Genomic DNA, 14267 nt, shown 5'->3' on the forward strand with positions numbered 1-14267 from the left:
TAACAACGAGTCCAACCATACACACACTTTCAGTTGTTTTATTTCAATGAAAGTTTAGACTTTTGAATGAATGAATTTTTTTAATGAAAGATCGAAAGGAAAAACAATTCATTTTCAACAATTTAAAACAGACAATTTATTTTCACAACCGTATTTGCTCATATTTGCCAAGGATGCCAATAATAGTGGAGGGCACTGTATATATGTATGTGTGTGTTGGTATTGCCATTCAAAATAATTGACTGCACATGCATTGCATAAGAAAACACCATTCTGAAAATACCAACATATACTGTATGTTACAAGCACATGCATGTTTTGGATGCTGATGTGCTGGTGTTAAAAGTTGGCTTCCTAACCAAGTTAACCAGCAAGACTTCCTGGGGTGACTAGCATCGTCATTTAAATTGTACTGGTTCACCATCTAGATTAGCACCAGACTAGAATTAATCAGCAGAAACAAGTTAGTCAATGAAAGGTGGGTTTTTGCAGAGCTTTTACAAGATAAAAAAAAAAAAAACAATTAAAAAAAACTGTGGTGGATTGACAACAAAAAAACCTATTTCCTGAAGCACAAGGAGAACAAGCTAGTTAATTAAAGGTGGTTATTTGCAGAGCTTTCACAAGAAAAAATGTACTGTGCTAGATTGACACTTCATGCTTACTGTAAAATATGTGTCCTGTAGCAAACGTACAGAACCAGTGGATAAATTATTTCATCCAAATGAGAGCCCTGACCTCTATCCCACTGATTCTAGTTGAGCTATAGTGCAAACCCTGATAAATGCTCTTGATGCATGCTGCATGTCTCATCGATTCACTGCAGCTCTAACCACACGTAAGAGAACTGCTAGGAGCTGAGACCATGATTGCATCATTTCCTCTGACTGTGGGTGGCAGAAGGTCACTGCACTGATACCAGTCATGCTCATGAGAATACTCGTACATCTCAGAATGACTGACACCTGGAAACGGCGTGTTCCTGCACATTTGATGCATGAAATGACATCTAAAATGACTCAGTCAGAATGAGTACAAATTAATTATAATTAGGATATCAGTAGTTAGTTGGGAGAGTGATTCAGCAGACAAAATTACCCAAGGTCAGTGAAAAATAAAGCTGAAATTTGAGCATAAAATATTTAAGTAGGTGTGTCCTTGAATTAAACAATTTATTAAATGTGGGTGCAGTTTGTGAAATGAGTTGGTCATGTGCAGTCTGTTGTTTGTTTGTTTCAAATTTATCTATGGTTTTGGAGTTATTGTTAAAAGTTGGCAGAAGTAATTCAGTTCAATTATAAAATCGAATACATTTTCGTAGGAGTGGATGACGCATGTTGTACTGTAAAATGAGTTCAGATTTCAGCATGTGTGAATAAGTCACTGGGTGGGAACTCACAGAACGACACCATCCTACACACTTGCAGATAAACAGGTAGAGCTTTACAGGAATTTTAGCCACTATATGTTAACATGCGGAAAAGACTAGTCTGTCACTATGGGTGTTTTGCTTGTTTCGATTACATATTTGGCTGGACTTCTAAAATTGTTGGCACATATGGCACACTGCTAATCTAGTGTTGTTGAGGTGTTTGGTACATGCTGTATGCTGCCAATTAGCATACTGAACATATTCAGTCATAATTATATAATCCTGTGCATCACCACTGTGCATGTTGTTTCCGAGAGTCCAACTTGTATTTGTTCTTAATAGAAAACATGCTGTCTAACTAAAATATGAAGTATATATAAAATGTTAAATGTATTTTTAAATTTGATGTCAACTATACGTAAAATGCAAGGGACTTCACAAATACGTAAAATGCAAGTCACTTCACAAATAATTATTACAAAGAAACATAAGCAAAATCTTGCTTTGTTTACAGTGAGTGAAAAAAAAATCAGGCAGTATAAGTTTAAACCATAAAACAACAAAAATTGCTTAAAGACAGTAAACATATTGTGGTTTGTGAGTAATGTTGGTTAAAGGGATAGTTCACACAAAAGTATAAATTACCCCATGATTTACTCAATGTCAAGGCATCCTAGCTGTATATGATTTTCTTCTTTCAGATGAATCCAATTTGAGTTATATAATAATAATTAGGGGTATCATGATATACCGGTATTGGCGATAACCGTGATATTCAAAGAAACAATTGTCGATATCATGTTAATTTAGTGTGTGACGATTTACCGGTATTAGCGATAACAGCAATATTTTAAATGACCACTTCTCTTATGATAACACCACATGTAAATACTCCATCGCCAGTACATGGTTAAGCTCCCAGGTGGCAGTATTCTGCTTTAACGCTGACACCTGTCACCTCTCCGAGGACAGCTGTGTTCATCAGAGTAAGTTGCCATTATTTTACTAGTCATAGAATGGGAAACACTATATAACCTGTTAACAGTGGTTTTCTGTGTTCATATATTTAAGTAGAGGGTGATTATTCTAATATGTACCGCATTTTCTTTACTCGTGTTTTTTTTTTTTTTTTTTTTTTTTTATCAAATACGGCCTGTGCGTAGTCACACTTTATTTCTTTGTACAAATCTATTAACAGTTACACGATTAAAACTGATCTTAAAAAACTGAGAAACCACACTGCAACATTAAACTTGTAAAATGTTACATTGGTTGCAGTGCCATGCACTTAATGCCTCATCTGCGGTCATTTTTCAATAAGATTCATTAGTTAACATTAGTTAATTACATTAGTTAATCTATATAAATAATAATGAACAATATTTCCACAGCATTTATCTACCTATCTTAGTTCAGGTTAATTTCAGCATTTACTTAAGCATTATTAAAATCACAAGTTGTGTTTGTAAACATGTATGCACAGTGAACTAATATGAACAATCAATGACTATTTGTATTAACGTTAACAAAGATGAATAAATTGTGTAATAAATGTATTGTTCATTGTTCATTCAAGTAAAAAAAAAAAAAACATCTTACTGTAAAGTGTTACCCTTAATATTTATTCATCATACTGCTGAACTTGACAGTATTTTCTCTCTTGTTATTTCATAGGAAATTCAAAGAAGATGGAGAAAGACAGAGTCTTGTGCCCTGCATTTATAAGTATCCTTATGTTTGTTGGGTAAAAAAAAAAAACTTAATTACAAAGTAAAAAATTAATTGACTGATATAATTTGCCCCTAAGGTTTCTATAGATATAACGATATATCAATATTGTGAATTCTTATGGCCAGTATAACCATAATATAAAAAGTCTAACACTGTGACAGCCCCAAAGTGCAAAGTGCCTGGAATAACTCTCCACATGTCTAAGAACTGACATAGCGGCTGAATCACTCCAATCGCTGTTGCTAGTGTTGTTCTTTGTAGACCAGAGCCTTGCCATGGTGAGGCTAAATACCCTGGTGGGGAAATGGTTTGCGGAGGATAACACTGGGAGGCCATCATAGGCACAGACAGTGGCTCTGTGCTTCTGTGAGGCAGGGTGAGTGATGCAATATTGAGGGAATGGCTCTATTTGTGTTTTTATTAAACAAACTGAAACATGATCATTGCTTTTGTCTCCTGTAGGAACAAGGCAAACATAATGAAAGATGTGGTGCTTGTGAGCAAGGCCTCCAGTGAGTTCTCTCCTCTTCTTGGCAGGTCCGTCAGTACAAAGGTTTGGCAGCCGAGGGTGGTCCGCTGTCATGGACGAGATTCCTCCTCTGTCTGTGACAACTTTTCCCGGATCCCATCCACTGCTGGGGGCGAAAATAGTGTCGAAGAGCTGCGGAGGCTCCTTAGTCATTCTCTTACTGGAGTGGGATGCAGATGAGAAGTGTGATCTCGATGGTGGATGGAATGGCTGCCGGGGCATCAGGTGACACATCGTCTTAGATCACTTTTCCAACTCTTGCCTACCGTAGCAATAGGAGCACAGAAGATGCAGGTCCACCACCATCATGCTGGACACCGGGGTACCACAGGGCTGTGCTGAGCCCATTCCCCTACTCCCTCTACACCCACCACTGCAGGCTTGTGCATGAATCCAATTCCATCATACATTTTGCAGATGACACCACAGTGATTGGCCTCATCAGAGACTACAATAAGATTGCCTAGAGGGAGGAGATACAGCACCTGGCCGCATGGTGTGCTGTAGGGCTGTCAACCAATATTCTAAATTCGAATATATATTAGAATAGTAAAAAAAAAAAAAAAAACTAATTTCGAAGGTGAAAATTAACATTCAAATAAAAAAAATGTGGAAAAATTGTCCACGGTAGTAGAGGCGTGGCTGTCTGCTTTGCGAGTGAGCGCGCTAGCGCCTGAGGGTTCAGCGACAGGTCACTGAAAGTTGACGTGTCTTGCAAGGAAGATGGCAGAAAGTGCAGAGCCCAACTCGACCGCAGTGAAAAGTAACACAGAAAGTGAAGTAACATTTTTGACCCACGAGATAAAGTTGTATGCAAGCTATGTAAGATACAGTTAGCATACCATTTGACCACCTGAACTGATGTCACATCTCACAAAAATGTCCACCCAAATGAGCATGGCATAATGTGTAGAACTCCAGCTAAACAGTCATGTCTTGACACTTAACATTACTTTGCTTCTCCCGCCACAAGCTCTTTGTCCGCAACACAACAAGAGGCCATAGCGCCATAAAAGGACATGAGACCGATCAGTATCGCGGATGGGGCAGGCTTCGAGGAGTTCTGTCAAGCAATAGAAGCGAGGTTTGATTATTTATAGTTTCATGTCAAGGAAAAGTTCCTTGTTTACCACAGCACAGTTTGCTCGGAGCGTTCAATGTCAGTTCTATATGCTGTAAAACTTCAATTAATATTAATAATATTTGTTTCAATCACTGAATGAAGCCTGCTATACTTGCAGCCTTAAATTGCTTGCACATAACTCTTGATCAGCACTCAAAATTTGTTTGTTCATCTAAACCGTTATGCGCAGAGAGTGTTAGGGTGAGGGCGAGAGAGGGTGAGGTCTGCGTTCTTGGCCATTAGTTGATTTCCTTATTTTTGTGTAGGTAATATGTTGTCAAATATTTACTACCTATACAAGTAGTTATGTCTCTTTGTATTATTTTGTCCTGTTATTGACGTAATGTGCGTCATTGACAATATGTGACAATATGTTCGATTAGCTCGAATATTCTTTTTTTTTTTTTTTTTAGGGAATATTCGAACGTAATTTTTGAGCAATTTTGACAGCCCTAGTGTGCTGACAACAACCTGCTCCTTAACAACAGTAACACAGAGGAGCTTATCATATGTGATCGAGAACATCCTGAGCAGTTGAATCACTGTCTGGTATGAGAACTGCTCAGTGGCTGACCGCAAGGGACTGCAGAGGGTGGTGAAAACTGCACAATGCATCACAGGGACAACACTTCCTGCTATTAAGGACATCCAGAAAAAATGCTGTCTACATCAAGCTTGGAGCATTCTTAAGGACTCCTTTCACCCTCACCATAGACATTTAACCTCCTTCCCTCTGGGAGGTGCTTCAGGAGCCTATGGACAAGGACCAGCAGACTCAGAAACACCTTTTTCCCTACACACACAGACCACTACACACTCCTCAACCTTCCTCATCACTAATTCTGGTTTAAAAAAAATAAATAAAGTAAAATAAATAGTAGTAAAAAAATAAAAAAATATAAAAAAAAATAAAACCTGTTACACTTTTTATTAATTGCACTACTGTCTGTACATCCAAATTACTGAATGATCCATTTGCATTTGGAATATTTTTCTATGTACCTTTTTAATGTCCATTGCACTAGTGTTTTGTACAATTTAACATATTGCCTTAAACATATGTTTTTAAGTTTGATATAAGGTTGCTCCACACTATGTTTGTTTGAAGCAGTGACATCAAATTATGCATCTTTCTGAGGTCGGGGTTGATCGATCTGCCACAAGTTCAGAGGTTGAATGTTTGAATTCAAGCGGTGATGCAAGCATTATTTCCATGTCCGATTTCAAAAGAAAAGGCAGGATTTTATGTGTTTAATGTTAATAAATTTTACCGTAAATATGGATATTTGTCTTACAAAAATGTACCAATTCACTTCATGAAGACTTTATTGACTCCCTGGAGCCATGTGGGACATTTTTATGATGGATGGATGCACCCAGATGGCACTTGTAGGTCTGCAAAATGTCTGTTAAAGATTGCATAATCTGGAAAGCATCTGGTGTGTACTAACATCTGATAGATGTCTCTAAGATGTCAATTTTACATACATTCTAAGTCATAAATATCTCAAAGACATTTTTTAAATGTTTATTTGACTTCTGATGGGAAAAATCCTATTGACGTATTGCAGATGAGCAAACGTTCTAAAAATATGTCTTGCAGATGTAAATGCAGATGTCAAATAGACCTCTCCATGATGTATGTGTCCTATCAGGACAATAAATTGGACTTTTATTGGACTATTGAATTATGTTACCCATCCCCTGTCATTATAAAGCTTGGAAGAGCCAAGCATTGTTTTTTAAAATAATTATATTCTTCTGAAAGAGGAAAGTCATACACACCTAGGATAGTAGTTTTTTATATGTATTTTTATACATTAAGTTCAGACATTTATCAATTTAACATTGAACAGCTATTTCTAACATGTCAGTATGAGAAGAAGAAACACATCAATACGCATACAAGAAGAAGAAAAAGAACAAAAACAAAAAGTAAAAGACAAAGAAAACACCTCTGAAGCACAGTCAAAGCTCATATAAAGACAACATCAGATCTTCTCGCCTTGATCGCCATGAAGGTTGACTCATTTTGTGAAATTTAATATATCATAATACATCACGCAGGACTTATGTATGAGTGAGCAAGTGCAAACAAATGTGCATGAAACGTTGTAGCAACCCTGGTAATATAATTAAAGGAAGCTAACAAACAAACCTAATTATTTTAGCAACAGACACACAGCAAGACTGAAACTATGCAAAAGCCTACAGATCAAAACAAAAATCATCCCCTGTCTGCGATGTTTTGATCATCTGTGAGTAATCTCTCCCCTGATATTTGAAAGTTACTTACATCACAGATATTTCACTTTTACTGCTCATCGTATGAGAGTACAGCAGTGATATACACATTGAATGTATCTGAAGCTTGCAGGCATCTTAATTATTTCATGTGAGGGCTAAACTCTCAGTGTGTTGTTATTGTAATTCCCACAACAGATGCACTGTTCTTCTCTCCCTGTCTCAGCATGTTCTCATTGTGTCGAGAGCTGTCGCTTCTGCTTAACCCAACGCTGTTTAACCTGCTCCAATTAATTCATTACACTCCCAGAGAAACCAAAGTATAGTATAACATTCCAAATATTCCACTGAGTCTGAAAATCATAACTTATGTTTTAAGGCAAAAAAAAAAGAAAAAGAAAAAAAGAAAACCTTTTAAGAAAGAAATTAAGAAATCTTGCCAAGTCTGTGCTGCAAATATACACTATAGTCTATGCTCATTCAGATTCTGCATCTGTGTCGCCTTTGATGAAATAAATAAATAGTTGGTCTCTAGTGACCTCTAATCTAGTCCTTTAGGCTGGTTATGCACTTGATCCACTACATTATTTTACATCACACAAAGGTTTTATTTGTTGAGCTATCAGCTATTGGAATACGATTTGTACAAACGGACATTGATGATGCTCAAGAGCTGTTCATTTACTGAGTGTAAATACTCTCAGAGGGAGTAAACTGTTCTCTTATGTGTACCCTCTGGAGATGCCCGGTATCTGTCTAAACAATGATAGCTCTTTTCAGGGTTTCCTCTGCAAGGCCAAATAGCTTGCCGGACTAAACAAACACTGTAACCCATATATCTGTCAATGACCGAGAAAGAGGCAAACGACAGAAAGCAGAAAGAAATTTCAATCCTGTGTCCGAGATGTGCACCTGTCTCTGAGGAAGAAGGAAGCAGTGGTGGAAAGTAGATTATTTCTACAATGAGGATCCACCAGGACAGTTTTGTACAAGAAGGCTCTGTTATAAAATCATGGGATAATGACCACAACTCCAGTTTGGGAAGAAGCCAAATTCAACTGAGTGGCCATCTGACTGGACAAACATTACTCAAGATGAACACAGCCTCTTGTGTTTATGTGTTTCCTGTCCTTGCGACCTGTTAAATGCCATTAGAAGCTTGCTGAATCTTTAAAACATTCACACACATACACACACACACACACACACACACACACACACACACACAATCTTGGCTGTTGCAGGATGCAGGGGTGCAGCCCTGGAGAGCACGTGTCAGCCTTGCAGCAGTAAGGCTTGTAAAAGTGTAGAGGTGCTAAGCCTTTGATGCTGTCCTTATGGAGTATGGCCCATTGCTGGAAAAGATAACCAGGATGGCCCTTTCCTAACCTCCAGGCCTGTTCACTACCAACAGGAAGTTTTTTATGCAGACAGAGAAGTCTGCTGATGGACTGGTTGTGAGTCAAGGAACAATGGGTAGGCGGGTGTTTGTTCACTTTCTACATAGCATGAAATACTCGCAACCCTACATAATACATAAACATGTGACTTATAACCCAGCCCATGATGCTAGTCTTGGATTGGATTGCTTCTGCACAGGCCTTTTAAATTTGCTAGTCCAAACCAGGAGCCTCTAATTGAGACTGTTGCACAAAAACAAAAACTAAATAAATATCATTAAAATGAACCAGTCTATAATAGAAGCACCTAATGTTGCAGAAAGTGAGTTTTTCACACAGCATAGGCTATAACAAAATCCAAAAGTGTGTCGGGTTATTAGAATGTATTCCCTTTGAACCACTAGATGGCACACAAATTTGCCACAACATCTTTCCTAAACATTCCTGTTTCACTTCTGTACACATGGAAATTTGACAGATCCTTGATGCGCTCAGGAGCAGCAATGCAAAACTGATTCTGACCTAATTTGGTTTAATATTAATGTTGTTGTAAATGTTATAGATTTATGCAGCAAATGGGAATCAATTAAAATACCAAATATAATTTGAGACAATTTTTTTTTTTAACAACTAAAAAATGCGTAAAATGTAATCCTGCTGCTGGAGCTAAAGACACAGTATTTGACATGATAATAAAAAGCTTGCTGACTTTAACTGTTGAAATTACATGGTTGAATTCAGGTGGTTAATATAATTTAAGTTGCGTGTCCACCTTCCAGATATTGCTGTAATATTATTAATCATATCTTATAATAAAATATAATATTTATTATTATTATTATTATACTGTAAAGCCATAATACATTATTATGGTATCTCCCTCAAGCAACATAAAACTTTTTTTTTTTTTTTCAGTAATTAACAAGGTTATGTTGTGAGATACACTCTCATTCTGCTCACAGGTTAGTGGGAAATGTATACTGGTTCTGACAACACCAGCACCAGCTCTATTTTTGAGAAAGAAAAAAATAATAATAATAATAATAAAGAGTATTTTGCAACCTCATTACTAGCCAAACCCAAGGGGATTGTCTTGGAAAGGTCTTCTGTTACACTTTATTACCAAACCAAACCAAAAAAAAAAAAAAAAGAAAAACACTGCATTCCCAACACATCAAAAGAGTATTACTTGTTGTTAAAGCTGTTTTTGACATTCAGCATAAGATGCTCAGAGACCAATTGTGAATATCTCTGTGGATTAGCCTTCTGGGTATCTGCTAGACGATTCAACATTACTGTAGTCTTTCTCATAGGGGTTCCACTGTTTGAACCAGCATTATGTTGCAAATAGTTGAAGATCATCGTGTAGTTATTCAACAGGAATGCAAAGGCTTTTGGTGGTCTTTTATTGTGGCTTTGCCCTGTGGCCTGGAGTCCTACATTTTTTTCAGGAGAAAAAAAAAATCAATTTAAATACTGTCACTGACACTGTAGAGCTACAAAGTGGCAAAGAATGTGTGGCATGCCAGAGGCAAACCCAATCGCTTACTTTAAGAAAATGATATGCCAAGCTACAGACTTGCAAAGGCTCAATCATAATTAAAAATGTCTAATTTATGCTGCGGAGAATTTCAGACTGCCCCTCTAAATCAGGCTGTTCTACTTGCCTCAAATAATTATGTAAAAAGCAATTGTTGTAAAAAAAAAATATATAAAAATAAAAAAAAAGGAAAAACAGGCATCCACCGTAAGTCACATGTATACTTACTGTTAGTTAATAAGGAACTTTGGTAAAATTGGTAATGCTAGTAAAAGCATCATGAACTAACAATATACAACATTTATCCTGCTTTCAATCTAGGTTAATGTTCATTTCTAATACATAAGTTGTACAAAGAAGTTAACACTAGTTAATGTATTATGAACAAACATGAATGAACAATGAACAGAAATATATCTGTGAATTAGCATTAACCTATAAAAACTAATACTGCACAAAAAAAATAAATAAAAGTAAATCTTGAGCATAACATAAACTTTGGTATGGAGTTGGAAATTAATTTGTATGACAACAGCACTGTTTTGTTTCCTAAATCACATTTGTGCTTTTCAGTTAATTATGTGCTAAACAGTGTGTTGTTTGAATGCCCGGTTGAAACTGGATAGTGAAAGTCCTAATATAAACAGTCTCTATTAAACGTAAGAATGGTTATACACTTACATACTAGCTCAGGGATAATTATATAAGCATGTAAGTAAATAAATAAATACAATTAAATTCTGCTAACATAACGCAGAGCTTAATATATATTTATCTTTGCTGCCACAGCAGACTTCTGAAGCCACCCGTATGAAATCATGAGATTCTTATGACTTTTTTTTTTGCCGTTTTATATGATTAATGGGACTTTGATAGATCAGCAGTCTTTTATTAGGAACAAAAGCATAAAAGGCTGATTGTGGAACTCTGAGGGGCAGGTGGATTGTTCTATGTGTGTGTGTGTGTGTGTGTGGCATTCTGTGTCGTGTCTAAAAAGAAAATATGCTTGTAAGTCACTGTGATTTGTGCTGGGTAGCTGAAACAGGCGGTGAAGAGAAAACTGGACAATGCACAAAGACTCGTGTCTTTATTATTTTTAGTTTGCTTACTTTCATATTCTATTGGAAACTTGTGTACTATTTATACTACATGCATGCTTACGTTCATGTTAAATACTGCTTTTTGCATGTTTTTGTTTGGTCAGTTGCTTATGCATATTGTGTTTTGCTTCATGTTTTGTTTATAAAACTGTGTCTGTCATAGGCAACTTGAAAGCAGGATGAGGTGCGTTGTGTTGCCAGGCCCATTTCAGGTGCAACATAGTAAAGACTGCTTTAGCACCAAGTTTTGGTGTCATGGTTATTGATTAATTATTGATTAATTGGTCATTCTGTTCAGGTGTGTGCACTTTAAGTTCCTGTGTTAGCTACTTTAGCTTGTTGGGTATCGTTTATGTCAGTGGTTCTCAATTCCAGTCTTTGTGTACCACTGCTCTGCACATTGTATGTATGTATGTCTCTCTTATCCGATGTCCTCAGTTCAGTTCATGGATCTCCCTCCTAACAAGTTGATGATTTGAATCAGGCATGCAAAATAATGTTTAATTTTACTCTATTAAAAAACTACATATCATGAATTTCAAAGAACATAATAATGTACAAAGTAAAAAAAAAACAGATAATTGTGCTGTATGGGAGTTTCACAGCAACACACAGCATATTTAATGCCACACGCAGGTTAAACACACAGGAAGGAACCTCCTGAGGATATGATACAACATTCATAAAACCCCCATCTATCTCTATCTTTCTTTCTCACTCACCCTCTTCCCTTTAGAACATTAGTGCCCCCCCCCCCCCCCTCCACCCCAAGCTTTCTGCAATGTAGCACTTTTACTGTCAATTTAAGGAACAAGAAAAAAAAAAACTTTAGCCAGACAGAATAAGCTCAATGATCATAACGAGAACATAAGAGTTTATGGTGAGGTACGGTTCATGTTAAATGTTCAAAAAATGGAACATCACACTAAATAAGTGTAACATAAAACACGTTTAAAGATTTAAATTGATATATAAATTGGTAGATCTTAAAAATAAGAAAGGATAATATCATAGATAGTGGAACTGGGTACAATTTTTGGAGCGGTTTTTAACATGTGTAGTGGTTATTGTTAGGTTGAAAAAACCTCCTTCAGTCTAAGTCTATAAAATGATTAATCTCTTAGTCAAATATTGTAGGCAGATTGTTTAGAAAAGCATATGATTTAAGGTATCAAATTATGAACAATAGTAATACTTATGACTGATTTAATAAAAGCCATTAAATAACAAAAAATTCTGATCAATTCAGGCAGAAGCCATGTCGACCACAGACTAAATATTCTACGAATGTCTTAGGATGTGGTTGGCCAAGTAGGCTGTTATCGATGGTATGTGTGCACCATGCATGTGTGTATGTTTACTGTCTTTAAAGACATTGTGGAAGGGCTGAAAAGTAAAGAAATATCTAAGAATAAATTAAGCAATCACCGCAGATGAGCCATTCCACAAATGCTTTATTTGGATTATTTACCTTTCTTTCACCATATGTTTCATGTAGTAAGCTCTGAGCATTATCTCTGAACGCCTCAGCTGCTGTACGACTTTCCGTGTTTGAGGGTGAGAACAACAGAGGAGGAGAGAGAGACAGAGACAGAAGAGTGCTCCATCTAAAGCCTCAACCACATCCTCTAACACATCTGTCAGTAGCAACTATGCTACCAACCTAAACTCTCACACACATACCTCTCTTTTTCTGTTTCTTCCTTACACACACATTGAAACTGTGAGTTCCGGGAAATCACATTAACATAAGTGTGACTGTTAACAAGCAGCCGCTAATCATTCACCATCTCAATGTATTCGAGCCTGGAAGGAGTTGACACAAGGTATAACTGCATCTCAAAGCATGCGAACATGCACACACACACACAATTAGACTCAATCATGTGAATTATACTGGTTGAACAGTATATGAAAAAAAAAAAAAAAAAAACTAAACTGGACAATAATCAGTTCCCTTATTACTGTAATTCCAAACGTGCTTGACTTTCCACTGATCACTGATGGAGATGTTTTCCAAGATTTTACCATAGGCCTACCTATATATATATATATATATATATATATAGTTATTGGGCCCCTCCTAAAAGCTTTCAATAGCTTCTTTGGGGTTTCCCCCTTTTTTTCCACACATTAACCTTTCAATAACTATTGTAATTTTGTCTTGATGTTGTGTGAGAAAAAAATGAAAATAAATAAATAAAATAAAATCATATATCTAATATTTTAGAGTATAATTATTTATTTTTAAAATGTTATAATCATTAGAATTAGATCAAAGACTGAAAAAGGCAAATTTATTTATTTATATTTAATTAAAATTTGGTTAATCATCAACAAACCAAATGGGAATGGATTACACAGAGAAGATTTCAAATCTCTTACCCCTAACATGAGCAATGGTAACTGTGTTGGTTGCTTTTAGTTTATTATAAATTAACAGGTCAAACACGCTAATTTACTTCTGTTTCAGTTTACAGATAAAATATTTGTTAAATAAAATAATAATAATAATAATAATAATAAGTGTAAAAAAAATAAAAAAAATAAAAAACATTATCCACATGTGACATTTTGAGTGACCTGTAAAGGGAAAAAAAAGCAAGGTGGACTTTTTGTGGTGTTCAGGGGGGAAAGCTCTTCAAAAGACTTTGAAATGCCTCTGCAGGGTAAAAGTCAACAGGTGGCATGAATATAATTATGCTGTAAAGGTGCTTGTCTGCAAGATGTTTTAAACTCTGAGCATCCATTGATGCATATCTCACCATAATCTCACAAGTAAAAAAGCTAGACAACACAACCTCTTTAGATGAATTCAGAGACACTTTTTTCAGAGACTTAATTTCACACACAGGAGGCAACATTACAGTTTAGTTTCTACCTTACAGAGTAGTTGCCATGTCGACAAAAGGCAGCAAGCTTACCAGGTTTTGAAACAGAGTTAGTCTGGTTTGGGTGTGTTATAAATGTACTCTCAGTGTAAAAGAGCACAAAATGTACATGTTTCAGGATCTTGTCCAACAATGTTGCTTTGTGAAACCACAAACTCCTCCGCTTCACCTCCTCAATCATGACTTATAGATCAGTGTCACTTCCTGTTGGACTGGTCCATTATTTCATTCGGGGGTGTCAGGTGCCCAAAGTGCAATAATAAGCAGACATGCTATTGTTTTTTTTGTGTTTTTTTTTTATTATAGTGATAATTGATTTATAAATGCCGTTTTTAAG

At 36.2% G+C, this 14267-nt stretch overlaps 1 protein-coding gene and 1 long non-coding RNA gene across 5 annotated transcripts in view; one reads left to right on the top strand and one right to left on the bottom strand.

The window, feature by feature from the left end:
- LOC127933948 (transcription factor Maf-like) overlaps positions 1-14267 on the bottom strand; it is a 108829-nt gene that overhangs the window by 47173 nt on the left and 47389 nt on the right. The gene's annotated exons all lie outside the window — the stretch shown is intronic.
- Positions 936-4385, top strand: LOC127933956 (uncharacterized). 4 transcript variants are annotated; one of them, XR_008147632.1, is made up of 4 exons: positions 936-1103; positions 1322-2358; positions 3047-3479; positions 3566-4385. It is a non-coding gene; the product is annotated as an uncharacterized LOC127933956 (long non-coding RNA). The 4 variants fall into 4 exon arrangements; XR_008147633.1 differs by having other exon boundaries at positions 1322-1435; XR_008147631.1 differs by having other exon boundaries at positions 936-2358.

This window comes from Carassius gibelio, chromosome A18, assembly GCF_023724105.1.
Source record: "Carassius gibelio isolate Cgi1373 ecotype wild population from Czech Republic chromosome A18, carGib1.2-hapl.c, whole genome shotgun sequence".
NCBI classification, from domain to species: Eukaryota; Metazoa; Chordata; class Actinopteri; order Cypriniformes; family Cyprinidae; genus Carassius; species Carassius gibelio.